Genomic DNA, 16864 nt, shown 5'->3' with positions numbered 1-16864 from the left:
TACAAAAAGTAGTTTGTGTTTTTATTAAAAGTAAATCTTAAAAGTTAAAATAAAAAAAGTAGTTTGTATTTTTATTAAAAAGTAAATCTTAAAAGTTAAAATACAAAAAAGTAGTTTGTATTTTTATTAAAAGTAAATCTTAAAAGTTAAAATAAGAAGAAGAAAAAAGGAATGGTAAAATGGAGTAGCTTTTTGTCAAAAATGAAGTATTAAAAATGAAGTGGTCTCCTTCTATAATTAAAAAAAATATATACTTTTATCAAATGAATTTTTTTGTGGCCGACAATTTCAAACACGAGTCCGTGTTTAGTTTATCAAGAATATCTCTTGCTTTGGTGAAAGGTCACGATCACGATATCAGGTGTTGTGAAAGAATTAAAAAATTGGTCAAGTGGCCTTTTAAAAACTAGAAAAATAATTTAAACAAAAAGTTTTTTTTATATATTTATAATTTACGGGTAACGTAAAAAAAAGGAAGTTTTTTAAAAAAAAAAAATAAAGAAAGTGTTTAAATGAGTTTTACAGAAAGGGGGAAAGCAAAGTAAAAAAAAACTTTTTTCCAAACAAAGGTAAATGAAAGTAGGACTTAATACAAGAAAAAAGTAAACATCTCCTAGACGTGATAAAATCTATCAATGATAAGTATTAGACTTGATGAGCTAAATGTGACAAAAATGTTTCAACATGTCTTATGTTAATTTTCTAAAATAAGTTATTATTATTCCGAGTTTAACACATATACATATGTTAATTAAAAACAACCTTTTTGTTCTTATGTAGTGTTGGGTTGCAATTTTGGTTGTATGTCATAATTCCATCCAGTAGAGTGACAATAGAAAATTTTTGATGATAATCAATAAAAAACTTTTTTCCAAACTTGTCAAATGTTTTGTTAAAAACGTGACCGTTAAAAAAAGGAGATTGAATAATAAAACTTAAAAAATAAATTATTTTTTTAAGAGTGTGCATCAAAATGGCCCGTTTAATAATGGGGAGTAAAAATATAGTCAAATTGTTTCAACGAACAAGGGTTCAATTGGATGTCTCTTAAAAAAAATCCGCGGGTACGGGTGATGGATCCAATGGATCCGCATCCACGACCCGCGGGTGCTATCCCTAATTGTGACAAGTACAAATCAACTAAAAGTCTAAAAAATAAATGCTCTTATAGGGACCAAATGTTCACAATAATTGCCTAAGCTAGATATGAAACAAATAGTTCATAAAAAAAAAAAAGGTCGTTGTGCGTTTTCGGGATGATAGCCGAAATACACTTACAAAAGTAGGTCAGCCGTCAATTCTTTATGGCCATATCAACGTAGATCAATAAAATCATTTATGGTTTTGATAAAAGATTAATTAAAAATTAATTGTTTTTTGGTCTTGGATTCTCGGTAACAAAAGCAAAGGTTGTTTTTGGTTGCCACAACAAACAAGACAGAGGTTGTTGACTTTTGTTGTTAAACATGGCACAAGTGAACAATAACAATAGATTATTGTTTTTGAAAAGAATAATGATGCGTTAATTTTATTGTATAAAATAAAATTAAAGAAAATGGTTTTCATTGATGACTATGAACAAACGCAAACAAAGTGTTTGTGGTATTTGGTGATTAAAAAAAAAAGTGCATCTAAAGCTTCTACTGAAAATAATATGCATCTAAAGCTTCTACTGAAAATTAATGTGCAAGGTACAACGTATAACTATATGGTCAAATTCATTTGAGCCTTCGGAGTCACAAGTATATGATGTATATATATATTACTCAATTAACAAAATAGTAAATCTAAATTAATTCATATGAATAGTAAAGCGAAATTAATTAATTTACTATTCACATAAAAAAGCGCATATGATAAAAAGCGCATCGCATATGATAAGCGCATATGATAAAAAGCGAATATGATGAAAAGCACAACGCATATGATGAAAATCACATATGATTAAAAGCGCATATGGTGAAAAACACAGCGCATATGATTAAAAGCGTATATGGTAAAAAGGATATATGATTAAAAAAAAACACATATGGTGATTTATAAAAAAAAAAAAAAAAACACATATGGTGATTAATGGAAAGCACATATGGTGATTAATGAAAAGTATATTGTGAAAAAGAATCACAAATGTTTCTTGAAAGAATTCAAGGTAAGATATATGAACCAATTCATCCATCATGTGAACCATTTTGATATTTCATGGTTCTAATAGACGCATCTAGCGGATGGTCTCATATTTGTATGTTATCAAGCCGTAATATGGCATTTGCAAAGTTTCTTGCACAAATTATTAAATTGAGAACACATTATTCTGATTACACCATTAAAAGGATGAGACTTGATAATGCTGGTGAGTTAACATCTCAAGCATTTAATGATCATTATATATCTATAGGGATTGTTGTTGAACATCCAGTTGCTCATGTGCATACACAAAATTGGTTTAGCTGAATCAATAGATAAACGCTTACAGCTAATAACTAGACAATTGATAATGAGTACAAATCTCTCAATATTTATATGTGGACATGTAAATTTACATGCTGCGACATTAATTCGCATTATACCATGTGGAAGTCGTAAATATTTTCACTTAATACTTGATTTTGGCCAAGAGCCAAATATTTTCTACCTTAAAACATTGGTTGTGCAGTGTATGTTTCAATTGTATCACCACAACACAATAAAATGGTTCTTCAAAGAAAGATGATAATATATTTTGGATATAAAACATCTTCAATCATAAGATATATTGAACCCATGATGGGTGATGTTTTTACAGCACGTTTTGCTGATTGTCATTTTAATAAAACATTGTTCCCTAGATTAGGGGGAGAAATAAAAATAAAAAATAAAATGATGCTTCATGATGTGAACATCAATTAAGGTATATTGAACTCGCACAAAAGAATGTGAAACGAAAGTTCAAAAATAATGCATATGCAAGAACTTGCAAATTAATTACTTTATGCATTTACAGATATAAAAAAGTGACTAAATCATATATACCAGCGATAAATGCTCCAGCTCGAACTGAAATTCCAAAAGCTGGCAATAATGTCACTGTTGAGTCTTTGCCACGCATCAAACGTGGAAGATCAATTGGTTCCGAAGATAAAAATCCTCGAAAAAGAAAATCAGCTGATAATGAGGTAAGAGAAAGTGTTCAAGAAGAACCACAAATCAATATTCCTTCTGCAGAGAATATTGATAAATGTAAATACTAAAATTACGATAAATTATGCAATATTATGGAACCGAAATGAAACTAAAATCTCTATGAGATATTTTCATATAATGTTACAATGACATCATGAATAAAGATGATGATCTGGAACTAAAATCTGTCATTGAATATACAAAATGGACATGATTGAGCTCAATGGAAAGGAGCAATAAGAGCTGAATTAGAATCGCTCGATAAAAGAAAAGTTTTCGGATCAATCGTTATCACTTTTAAAGATGTGAAACGTATGGGATACAAATGAATTTTTATCCGAAAAGAAATGTGCAAATGAAGTTACAAGGCAAAACTAGACTTGTAACTCAATATTTCCCACAAAGACCAGAAATGAATTAGGAGGAAAAATTATCCTCCTATAATGGATACAATTACTTATTAGATACTTAATCAACCTGGTAGTTATTTAAATGCATCTCATGAATGTTGTTACTACTTATCTGTATGGATCACTTAATAGTGATATATATGAATATACCTAAAGGGTTAAGGTATCATAAGCATCTAATGTAAAACCCAAGGGAATATATTCCATTAAATCACAAAGATTTCTAAGTGGGTTTATACAAACGGGACGTATGTGGTATAACCGATTAAATGACTACTTGATAAAAAAAAAGGGTATAAATATAAACTTATTTTGCACGTATGTTTTATAAAAACAATGTTCGGATATGAGATCGTAGTTGTTTATGTCAATGTTCTTAACATCATATGAACAAATAAAGAGATCTATGAAATCATTCAACTTCTAAAGAATTATTTTGAAATGAAAGATCTTGAAAAAACCAAGTATTACCTTGGATTGCAAATTGAGCATATGCCTAATGGTTTACTTGTACATCAAACAACTTATACCGAAAAGATTTTAAAACATTTTTTTTAAAGACAAACTCATTGTTGTTAGATTACTCAATATTGACACTGATCTATTTCATCCCTGCGAAGATCATGAAAATTTTAACAGATCGGAAGTTCTATATTTTAGTGCAATTGAGGTTCTTATGTATCTTATAGATTATACAAGATCTGACATTTCTTTTGCAGTTAATTTGTTGACAAGGTTCAGCTCAGCCCCTACCAAAAGACATTGGAATGGGATCAAACAAATAGTTTGATACCTTCGGGGAACTACTGATTTATAATTATTTTATTCTAACAACTCGAAACAAGATTTGTTTGGTTATACAGATGCAGATTATTTATCCGATCTACATAAAGCTAAATCTCAAACTGGATATGTATTCCTAAATGGAGGCACCGCAATATCATGACGTTCTCAAAACAAACACTTGTTGCAACATCATCAAATCATGCCGAAGTGATTGCATTACATGAAGCTACTCGGGAATGATTTTAGTTAAGATCAATGATACAAATCATTATTGATTCTTGTGGACTAGAACGCTATAAAAGCGTAACAACTATCTATGAAGATAATACAGCTTACATAATACAAATGAAAGAAGAGTATCAAAAATGACAGAACAAAACATAAATGCTGACGAGGAGCTAAAGCTATAAACGGTCTTAACGGTCATAAGTTTAATGGAAAAGAATGGTATATTGGTAAGGCTCAGAAAAAGACTGAAAGGGAATAGGAACTGAAACAACGGTTTGAACAAACCATGAAGGAGACTGTAGACAAATCACGAGGGCCAAACTTGTACATAAAAGATTTAGATGATACAGTTTCAGATGAAAACCTCAGATTTTTCTCATATACTCAAGATATCGTAAAAGACAACCAGATTAAAATGAGATACGTTCAATCAACAACTCTGCTGATCTTTATACCAAAGCACTGCTAACTGCTATTTTCAGAACACACGTTCATAATATTGGCATGAGGCATGTTCAGAAGATGTAACAACTCAGGCGTTGCCTACTTGAGGGGGAGTCAACTTTATGCTGCACTCTTTTTCCCTTACCTAAAGTTTTATCCCAATGAGTTTTCTTTAGCAAGGTTTTTAACGAGGCAGTACTAGTTATTCTCTAATAAAATTGTCATCCAAGGGGGAGTGTTATAAAATATCTAGATTGTGTTATAAAATATCTAGATTGGATGTTAATTTTATTATTATTATATTTCTTGCATAGTAATATTTTATACTATAAATAGACATGTATGGTAACCATTTAAGGTGCACCATTTCTCTTGAAATATCAATATCAATATTTCTTCTCTCCTTCTTCTCTCTTTTTCTCTCTTTGTTCTTATAACCAACAAAGGTAGTTATAAGCCTACTGAATTATAACAAATTAATAATAATAATAATGATTAGTAGCAGGAGACTTGACCCTATTTGGAGGACTCGTCTTCTGACGAAGAAAATTATTCTGGCACCCTTATCCAAAACTATACATCAAATACGGAGTTTTTTTTTTCAAGGACTATATACTTAAAAGCTTTTTAAGTAAACATAGTTGTAACTATTTACCACTGTTATAAATCTAGTAGTTTATAACTACATTTAGTAGTCTATTTTTAACAATAAGGCTTCTTACTAATAAATATGAACAAAGAATAAAGAAGAGAAATAGAAAATAATTTCGATTATGAAAGTATCGGCGCATCATATCCTTAAATTTCAATTGGTATTTATAATACTAAACTTTACTTTATAAAATCTACTCACAAGATTTCAAATTTGTCTTTTACTTGATGAATTGATAAAGATGTAGAATAAATTGTCGGTCATATGATCATAACTTTTATGATATCACAACAATCACTTTAATTTGTTAATAATAATCACATATTCACATTCTTGACCTTTTTACACTGTTTTTTATGCACACAATATTTTTATTATGATTAGCTTTTAAGATTATGTTTGGAACTGTTACTCTTGACACTAATATAAAATGTAAAAAATAAATCGTAAAATCATAATGTAAAACATAAAAATTAAAACGTAAATGTAAAACACAATCGTACACGTAAAAGATAAACGTAAAATGTAGACGTAAAATATAATCGTAGAAATTAATGAAGTTGAAAAAATAAAGAGTGCTGCTTAATTTAATGTTTAGCTAGGTATCAGTGACAAATATAACAATATTATTTGTTTTTAAAAGGTACTAAGATAAACTTTAACAAATGAATAAATATCAGATAAAGTAAAATAAAGGTTTCACTTTTTTTTTTCTTTTTTCTTTTAAAGGTGGATATTTATTAGAAAAAACTCGAAGTACATGTACATCTATGGGGATTTTTCCCTGCCGCATAATAGAAACTCACTATATACAAGAGCTACATCTAAGGATGCTAATGTTGCTTCTATGTCAATCACACAATAAATTTTTTCGAATCAATTAACCAATTGTGCCAATCAATCTTCAACGCTTTACATCTTTTCGCGATCCATTCATAGCTTTTTACTTGAATCTCATTTAATGCAACTGGAGGAGTCCAACACAAGTTCTTGAAGACTTTTTGATTCTGATTTTTCCAAATAAAGTACCAGCATGTCCATTCTATCGCTTGCCACACTTTGAAACCCTCAACCGATGTTTGATTAGGAGATTGCCTCTAAAAGCATTAGATACGTTGACGTTTGTTCGATTAATTCCGAACCAATCAAAGAATTTTTCCCAAATTGCTACACTTTTAGAACATTGGAAAAGTACGTGTTGTACCGTTTCAACGTCATCGCCGCACATGGGACATCGGACGGAGTGGAGATCGATTCACCGCTTGTCAAGTTCACACAATGTTTCGGTACCAACGTGTTCCTTAATGTTTCGGTACCCGCATTATTTGAAGATAAAACCCTCGATTGAATTAAACTCGAAAGTACTTTTGTAGTGAATTTACCATTTGAATCAAGTATCCATTGCCATCTTTCGTCTTCGTTTGCCTCATATCTAAAATCATGTAGCAACCGCAACAATTCATCGAATTTCGATCTTGTACGCTGATGTGCGTAGAGGTGTATACGAAATAGCTTATATTTTACTGGGAAATACTATTAAATACGATACAATTTTACACAAGTTATTTATTTATTTATAGAGTGGATATACCTAAACCTTGCTACAACACTTATAGGCAGTATACCTAATCGTACAGTAGTGTAGTTTTTAGTAAGTCCGGTTCGTTCCACAGGGATCTAGCCAAGTTTAACGCTATATTTTTAAAACTATATTTGTAAATATATAAATATATATATAAGTAGTATTGTTATTTTAAAAGAGGGTTTTTACCGTTTAATGACCAGTTTGTCGATTTTAAAACTTTTAGTCGCAGTTAAAACCTAATGTAAAATATTAAAAATAAATATAACTTAATTTAAAGCGTAAAGTAAATGACAATAATTAAAGTGCGATAACTTAAAATGGGATAAATAAAATGACAATAAATAAAATTGCGATAATTAAAAAGTACGATAATTAAAAGTGCAATTAAATAAAATGACAGTAACTAAAAGTGTGATGAAATATGAAATAAAGGAATTATGCTTATTTAAACTTCCGTAATCATGATGTTCGACGTATTTAAACTTCGTAATAAGATTTGATTCTTCGGTAATTAAGGAAATTAGGATCCGCTTTAAATGCGATTATCTGTTTTGATTGCTCTGTCGGATATTTTACTATAAATCCACCCCCGTCGTTTCCTTATAACTCACACCTTCTATTCTTTCTTCCTCAACTCATGTTTTAATGCATTCGTTAATATGCTTCACCCGGTTCTGATTTTCACATCTGTCATTCTTCTCTTTCATCTACTGCCGGAAGAATCTATTTACTTCTACTATACTCTTGGGGTTATAGTGTTATTAATTTTCCTGTGCCTTTACGTGGCAATACGTATTGATATGCACGATTTGTAATTTATGTGTTGTTGTCGAGCTTTATATTTTCTTTTATATTCAAGGGTTCCATACTTTTGTCTCCTCTTCCCGACTTCCAGTCAAGCGAATAAAGGTCTGGAATTTGTATGGATTTTGAAATGAACATAGTTAATGTACTCAGAAAGAAATCGTAATGGCACGATCTTGATTTGACAAATTACCAGAATCTTCGAAAAGATTGAACTATCAATGAAGATATGTTCTTATTATGTTTGGAGATTAGGTAGAATATAAGAGTCGTGTAAATGGCACATGATGACGGTATGTTCTGTGAATCATCACGTTCCGTTAGAAACTCAGCACGACTTACTGTAATATAATCACGTTGATCAAGTGTCATTATATTATACTAATTCATGCATCAATTTCTTTACATTTCTCCAGAATTTATTCATAAATTAAACTTAGATTTTTCAGAAGTTTCCAATATAATGAAACACAGGAAGCACGAAGAGGTATATAATTTCGGACGAGAATATTTATGAAAATATCCTCAGAAATATCGAAGATATTGATGATGATATTTTGGAATTTCTAAGTTCGATGGTTGTTGGAGAAAGATTTTCCGCAAGGTTTTAACATGACTTCGGAGCAAGATATTCTCTAAAGATTTCAACGGATCCAGAATTATCTGGATTCTTTGAATATAGGGTATGGTCCTTGTATTTGTCCTTGGTCTCCTTCATGGTTAGCTCAATCTGTTTTCCAATTCCAACGTTTCTGAGCTTTTCCAACATACTATTCTTTATCATCAAACTTCCGATGTTTAAGGTCGTTTACGGTTGTCTATGGTTTCTGCTGCTTCATTCAGCTTTTTCAACATTCAGAGTATTGATTTGTGACTGAGTGCTTTTCAGAATTTCAGAATGAGAGATCATAATTCTAAGAGATAAATGTCATACATATAACTGTTGATGTAGATATGCTGTGAGTTTTCAAAGTACTGATTGCTGATTCTCGGTAATTGTTATGGCAGTTCTCGTTACAAGATGCGGATGAGTAGATGATAGGATTTCAATGAATATAATAACTTTTCATAAAGTCAAAGATCAATGATGTTGCTGGTAAATTTACTGCTAATGTAGTGAGATATAAACGGTTTTCCGGTATCGATGACGAAAGGCAACTTATATATCAAGGTTATAATAGGTTTTTTTTTTTTTTCGAATGAAAAGTCGAAGTTGACTTGCTGGAGCTGTGACAAAATTTGCTACTTTGAAATGGATTACCAAGTTATTTTGGGTAATAATATCACTAAGGAATTTGCACAGCTACGTGTTAAACGTTTGCTCAGGTTCTGAGTGTTTTCAAGTGCATAACTATATACATCAATCTTTTCTTCTGTAGATGAAGTGCGGTTGATTCATCATCTCGATTGAGATGTTTTCAAGAATCATAAAAGGTTTGAACACATATTGTAACCGTCATGATACAAATGAGGTTTAAGATGAAGTCAAGTGGCAAACTTGAAGAATTATTTAGTTTCATATGTTATAATCAATATTTTAATTCATTTTAATTGTCCAGTGTCATTAGTTCACAGTCGATAGTCCACAGTTAATAGTCCAATAATTCATATATAATTTATTATATAATATTCAAATTAATTAATACGTATCGTGACCCGTGTACATGTCTCAGACTCGATCACAACTTAAACTATATATATTATTGTAGAATCAACCTCAACCCTGTATAGAGAACTCGATCATTACTGCATATAGAGTGTCTATGGTGATTCCAAATAATATATATAGATGCGTCGATATGATATGTCAAAACCTTGTATACGTGTCCCGATATTTAAAGTGCGTAAAATAAATAACAGAAAAATAAATGACGATAAATAAAGTGCGCAAAGTAAATAACAGAAATTAAATGACGATAAATAAAATTGCGAGAATTAAAATTGCGATAATTAAATTGCGATAAATAAATTGCGATAAATAAAATCTAATACGGAATTAACAGTTAGCTAGGATTTCGTTAGCGTGGATTCTTAACAAAATTTCTCATAGTTAATTTGTTTGTTTCTAACAAATTTTATTTTGTCCAATGTTTTCTTCATTATGCCACTTGTTGGATTCTGATAAGTCAAAATTCAATATGAAATTGAGTGAAAATGGTTATTCTGCGGTGAACGGATACGTGCATCGGTGGAGACTGTTAAATCATATTCGAAGAATGTATAGTGTAACTTATTAAAGTGAAATCTAAATATTCCTCGGGTATTACCTACCCGTTAAAATATTTTCACCATTAACAGTTTGTACAATATAAATTTTAATTACAATCTTTATGAAAACATATATACATATATATTTTATTCAGATGTAATCATGGATTTAATGAGTCAATGTGATATTAAACTCATTAGATTTACAGCTAGAAGAAGAGTACATAATCTCTAAAACATTAGAGATTACATAATCGTCATGAAGGACTAAGATAGTTTATGTAGAACGATTCGTAGGACGATGATTATGCTTGAGGTATAGATTGCGAGGTTGAGACGTGTGATGATGTTGTTGTTGTTGGTACTGGTTATGCTGCTGGTGCTGCTGATGGTGGTACTGCTGTTGTTGGTGCTACACCTGTTGTTGGTGCTGAGGTTGGTGATGATGTTGGTGTAGTAAGTATAGCTTGTAAATCACGCACCATTCTTGTCAGGGTTTCTATCCTACCCTCTATCATTTCTATCCATCCACTTATCTTATTGGATAGATCTTGATTATCAATTCGAAGTTCCCTAACTTCTTCTAATATTCCCCTTCGATTGGTATTCGAAAATAGAGGTTGAATATTTTATGAGATTGCAGTAATGCTACCTTCGAGGTGGAAAACTTTAGCAAGAAGGGTGAATACAGTGTTGCGCATAGGTTCACCGGTGAGTACATCATTTTTCTCTGATGTTAGGAGGTAAGTTTGGTTCACGATAGGGCTCGCCTTCTTCATTTCTCCATCGAGTGAGTAAGTCTCGGACCCACCCCCATCTCTTCCAGAAATAAAAATAACTAAATGGTTGAGGCACTTCTGGTCCATTGACTTCGGAGTCTGCTTCAATATACATGTCGAAATCGCTTCCGGAACTAATGGAATCCAAGCTAGGTGTAGGATCCATCTCTCACTATCAGTTAAAGGGTTTTGATATGAAATGATTTTCGAATATCGAATGATATTCTAATTATATATAGAATATCTATACATACTTCCAAAGATCCCGTGAATTACGGAGAAAATTAGGGAAACGTGTCAGATAAAGTCTACAGTAACAGATACGCTAAAATATGGATTAGTAGATATGCTAAGATATGAATTTTGTCTATACACTATTCATGCAATCAATGCAGTAAAACGTGTCTAGACTAAGAATTATGAGTAGGTAATTTCCCAAGGATGATAAGCAGATGATTTTCGACAAAATGATAAGCAAAACTTTTAACATGCAGATACGGTCGAAGTCCAGACTCACTAATGCATCCTAACGACTATCAGTTAGACACACTAATGCAAGACCCGGTTCGCTAAGACCACCGCTCTGATACCAACTGTAGAGACCCGTCCTAATCCATCCGGGCGAAGTCCATATCGATTATAAAAGATTCACAACAGTTAATTTCATCGCGAGGTACTTGACCTCTATATGATACATTTTACAAACATTGCATTCGTTTTTAAAAAGACAAACTTTCATCACATCGAAAGTTGACGACATGCATACCATTTCATAATATATCTAACTATAATTGACTTAATAATAATCTTGATGAACTCGACGACTCGAATGCAACGTCTTTTGAAATATGTCATGAATGACTCCAAGTAATATCTTTAAAATGAGCAATTGCACAGCGGAAGATTTCTTTCGTACCTGAGAATAAACATGCTTTCAAGTGTCAACCAAAAGGTTGGTGAGTTCATTAGTTTAACATAAGTAATCATTTCCGTCATTTTAATAGACCACAAGATTTCATTTTCAGTTCTCATAAATATACGTCCCAAACATAGAGACAAAAATAATCATTCATATGGATTGAACACCTGGTAACTGACATTCACAATAAGCATATAAGAATATCCCCATCATTCTGGGATCCTCCTTCGGACATGATATAAATTTTGAAGTACTAAAGCATCCGGTACTTTGGATGGGGCTTGTTGGGCCCAATAGATCTATCTTTAGGATTCGCGTCAATTAGGGTGTCTGTTCCCTAATTCTTAGATTACCAGACTTAATAAAAAGGGGCATATTCGATTTCGATAATTCAACCATAGAATGTAGTTTCACGTACTTGTGTCTATTTTGTAAATCATTTATAAAAGCAGCGCATGTATTCTCAGCCCAAAAATATAAAGGGTAAAAAGGCAAATGAAAACTCACCTAATGTATTTTGTAGTAAAAATACATATGACTATATTGAACAAGTGAACAATGCAGGGTTGGCCTTGGATTCACGAACCTATATCATTTGTATATTTATTAATATACATAGTTGATGTGTCAAGACGTAACCTTTAAAATGTAGACAATATGCTTAATAATTAACACATAATACAGGCAACTAAAACCCGATCATGTAGTAACTAGCAAGTAAATTGACCAGTTCGATCCACAGGGAGAAGTTTGTTTAAATGATTTTACCACGATTAATTATTCTAAAAAGGGGGTTTGTATTTGAAGTTGTATTTTTGTTTAACGAAACAGTAAATAAAAATAATAATTAACAAGAATGAGAATGCGGTGTTTACTTCTTTGCTTGATAAATGACAGGGATTGTTCTTTTATATTTAAAACCGTTATGCGATAGTTACAATAGAGTAGTTTATATCAATTTCACAATATCTATAAACTTAAGAACTATGTTTAATCAACAAGATTCTTTCTTGGTTAAATTCACATAAAACATAGTTTACTAAGATCACTCTAAGTAAACTACATGATTGTAAAACCTAAATATCATCCAATTACCATCCTATATTCACATATAGGTGTCTAGATCACTGGGTGTTGAAGTACAAATTATAGCCTTTGATAAATTCACATAAATCAAGTCATAACTCGTATAATTGAACTAGAATATAAAGATAGTTACAACAATGGATTTCTTGAAAGAACATGGGGATTTAGATTGATTAACTAACTAGATTCAACCCGGTTAAACTCACGTGAAACCTTAATTACAACAATCACTTGAGGTAATTTCATAACTATGTTGCTTTGGAACTTATTCAATTACCGAATTAAACACATAACAAAATCACTTAAGTGTATGTATCTAATCGTCTAGATTACTAGATGTATTGAAGTACAGATTGTTTTCCTAGTTAACTCACATTAATAGGTTGCAATCTATATAATTGAAGTAATGATCTAAACATGCATAACAATGGTTCTTACGGTTGAACTAGATAATTAAATCAATCAAACATATGTATAACTAGCATAACATCAAAGTATAGAACAATCCCAAGCCATAAATCTTACATTGAAGCAAACACACAAGGCTTTTAGCCTAACATAATCATAGTAGAACTAATGAAACAGTAAATACAAGTTGAATTCATGTTAAAAAGATATAGAACTATAGTACCAATTACGATAAACGATCCTAGCTTAATATTGATGTTGAAAGAGTGGAGATTAACTTGCAGCCTTCCTTGGACCTTGAAAATCGTCTTAAACTGGGGGAGAACGTAGTAGTGAAGGTCTCCCAAGTAAGTAACCATTTGCTTCATTAAATAGCCTCAAAAGTTAGGTATTTTGGCCAGAAAGTGACCAGATGCGCCGCATCTCTTTGGGATGCGCCGCATCTCTTTACGTTTAGTAGATTCCAGCTCGATTCTGCACTCAGGACTGTCGGCAGGGGGTCAAATGCACCGTATCTGGGACAGATGCGCCGCATCTGGCTTGGATGCGCCGCATCCATCTCAGATGCGCCACATCTATTGCTATTTTGGCCCAGAAGTCTTCATGCTCCGCATCTGAAACTGTCGGGAGTTATTTGGTGCAAAGATGCGCCGCATCTAAGAGAGATGCGCCGCATTTGGACCTGTTTCAGTGGTTTCGGGCTGTTTTATGCATTCGATCTTCGTTTTAACTCTGTTTTCGCTGTTGGTCTTCATTTATTCATTCACAATGGACTTTTTACAAATGTACATGAATTACAATACATACGTATAACAATTACATACAAATGGAACAACATTGGATGGAAATAACGACAATAAACATGTATAATTTTGGCGTTATCAAAATCCCCACACTTAAACCTTGCTTGTCCTCAAGCAAGACTTACAAGAAATCGAAATTTACTACAGTAAACACACTTATTTAAGTGAGAACACAAAAAATGGGACTCACACTCACTCGATATAATACACAAGACACACAAGTTATTTAGTAACACAATAACTCACGCTATATGGAAATCACACTCGGGTCACAATATATACACACTCACACTTTTATTTCACACACGAATCAAACTCACGCGTTTTGAGTATACACACACCTTTGAAGTACACACGCGAAATGAAATCACGCCAAAGTCGAAAGGTGGGTTTTAAAGTCCACATTTCTTGAAAATTTGGATCCTTATGGAAATTAGGACCTTTGCTAAAAACCTTTTATGTTTTGAAAATTATTCATGTTAGTTTTTACATTAATCAATTTTTCCGGTTTTAACCTCAAAGTTCGGTTGAGGGTAACTGAAAACCGAAGCCTCAGTCGGCGCTTAGCAAGCTACTCGCCCCCATGATTGAAGTATCATGGAACTTGAAGCCGGATGTCCTAAAAATGGTTTTACACAATATAGTTCATAAAATAGCATAAGTTTTAGAAGAAACTATATCATGCCCAAATATCATCGGTGAACCATGAGTTTGCACACCTCAATTTGTTATGGCATATGTATGTTGACCGCGATCAACATAGATGCGGTTGATCTTTACGAAGATCATCCATCTGGGGATTAGATTCATTAGTCTTAAAAGCTAATTTGCACTGTGCCCCCCATTGTACGAGACAGATCCATCTCATGGTTAGGATAAGTCTGACCACCAAAAACCCTGTTTGATGCTGAGGTGAGGTGGATTTCCAGCCGATGATAGAGATGACTTTTCAAGATTTTTCGTCAACCTACAGCTATTCTGGACTACGACTTCTAACATAAGTTAGCAAGTGTGTCATATTGGAAGACTTGACTTCCATCACAATCATTACATGGATGAGCATTGGATTAGATTGTTAGAATAACAAATCACTTGATGACTTTCATTTCATCCAGAATGTGGTATAGCATGATGATTATATCTTTTATATGACAAACTCAATCATTTGGTTGTTTCTTAATTTGTTTTGTGATAATAATTTCGGTGTATACACCTAGTTTTAAAATCTACAAATTTTAAAGTTTAAAAATTTTCACCATTTTAAGCCTTTTTAACCAAAATCAAAAACCCGAAAGAATTTATAACTTCCTCCCCACACTTGAGTTCATGTATCGCCCTCGTTACATGAAATCAGAAAAATTTAAATTCAAGAGGGTCAAAGAGTGTAAGAGAGTTTATTACTTTCAAGGTTTAAAATTGAAGTTCATGGGATGATGGCGCTGAACTGAATGCCAGCATAAGAACATCATCCGCTTCTTGCAACCACAAAACAATCACCAATCAAGTATGTGCTGAACTTACTGCCAGTCTTTGTAAAAATGCAGCATATAGCTCAATGCTCACCTGTAGCAATTCAAACAAAGGTACCATACGATTCACATAAATAAATGGGGGTGTACTCTATGTGCTAAAAACCCCACTTACAATTATCTAAATTATTCAAATTACAATTATCCAAAATATTATCTAGTTATTACATTCCAAACTTGAAAAGAAATTGTTTTTGAAACAAACCAACATCAACCAAACCTGTCACACATTAGGAAAAATTACGTCATCTTCAGAAAAATCCCCAAAATGAGTTACTTGGGCCAGCTCCACCTTCGCTTTGATTTCCCGCGTCGTCGTCCTGAAATATTGAGGGGTTGTACCCCTGATAAGTTCCTTGAGCAGGGACGACCGCAGTGTCTTCAGTAGGCGGGTTAGGAGGAGGAGGATAAGGCGCAGGATATGGATCACCCATTCAAACCCAAGGATCGTATGCAGGCCAAGGAGAGGGGGTATAGTTAGCGGGATCTGCAGCGTATGACACTGTCTGTTCATGTATCCAATTAAGCTAATTTTGCTGCCCCGCTTGAGTATACCATGTTCGATCATTCCCAACATCAATGTAATGTTGCATCTCCCTGTTACCTGCATCGTAGTGATCAATTACCTTTTGGGTGTTTTGATCACTATGGAGTCGCATATCTGAAAACTGGCGCGCCATGTAAGCCTCCCAATCATTTCCCGGACCCGAACTACTTCCAACATTCGGCTGTGGATCTGGTTGATGTTGGGGTTGTTCTGGTTACCTGTTCACAGGATCCTCATACCTAGTTAGAAGGCCGTTCGACCCCCTCATCAAAATGTTTGCCCTTGTATAACTCACTCTATCAAAGGCAATCATATGTTTCTCCTCTAACCCACTTGTGTTGATTAAAAAATGTTCGGCAATCCTGGTTACAAAATGGCCGCCCATGATTGGTGTAATCTTTTTCCTTTCTTCGAGGAGGAAAGTGAGAATCATTCGTGGGATATGAACATGGGAGTGATCCATTATCGCGTGAATGTACCATATATCCAAGTTGGTGACTTTTTCACTACTGTCTTT

The sequence above is a fragment of the Rutidosis leptorrhynchoides genome, chromosome 2 (genome assembly GCF_046630445.1).
Source record: "Rutidosis leptorrhynchoides isolate AG116_Rl617_1_P2 chromosome 2, CSIRO_AGI_Rlap_v1, whole genome shotgun sequence".
In the NCBI taxonomy this organism is placed as follows: Eukaryota; Viridiplantae; Streptophyta; class Magnoliopsida; order Asterales; family Asteraceae; genus Rutidosis; species Rutidosis leptorrhynchoides.
Note: the sequence above shows the minus strand (reverse complement) of the source record.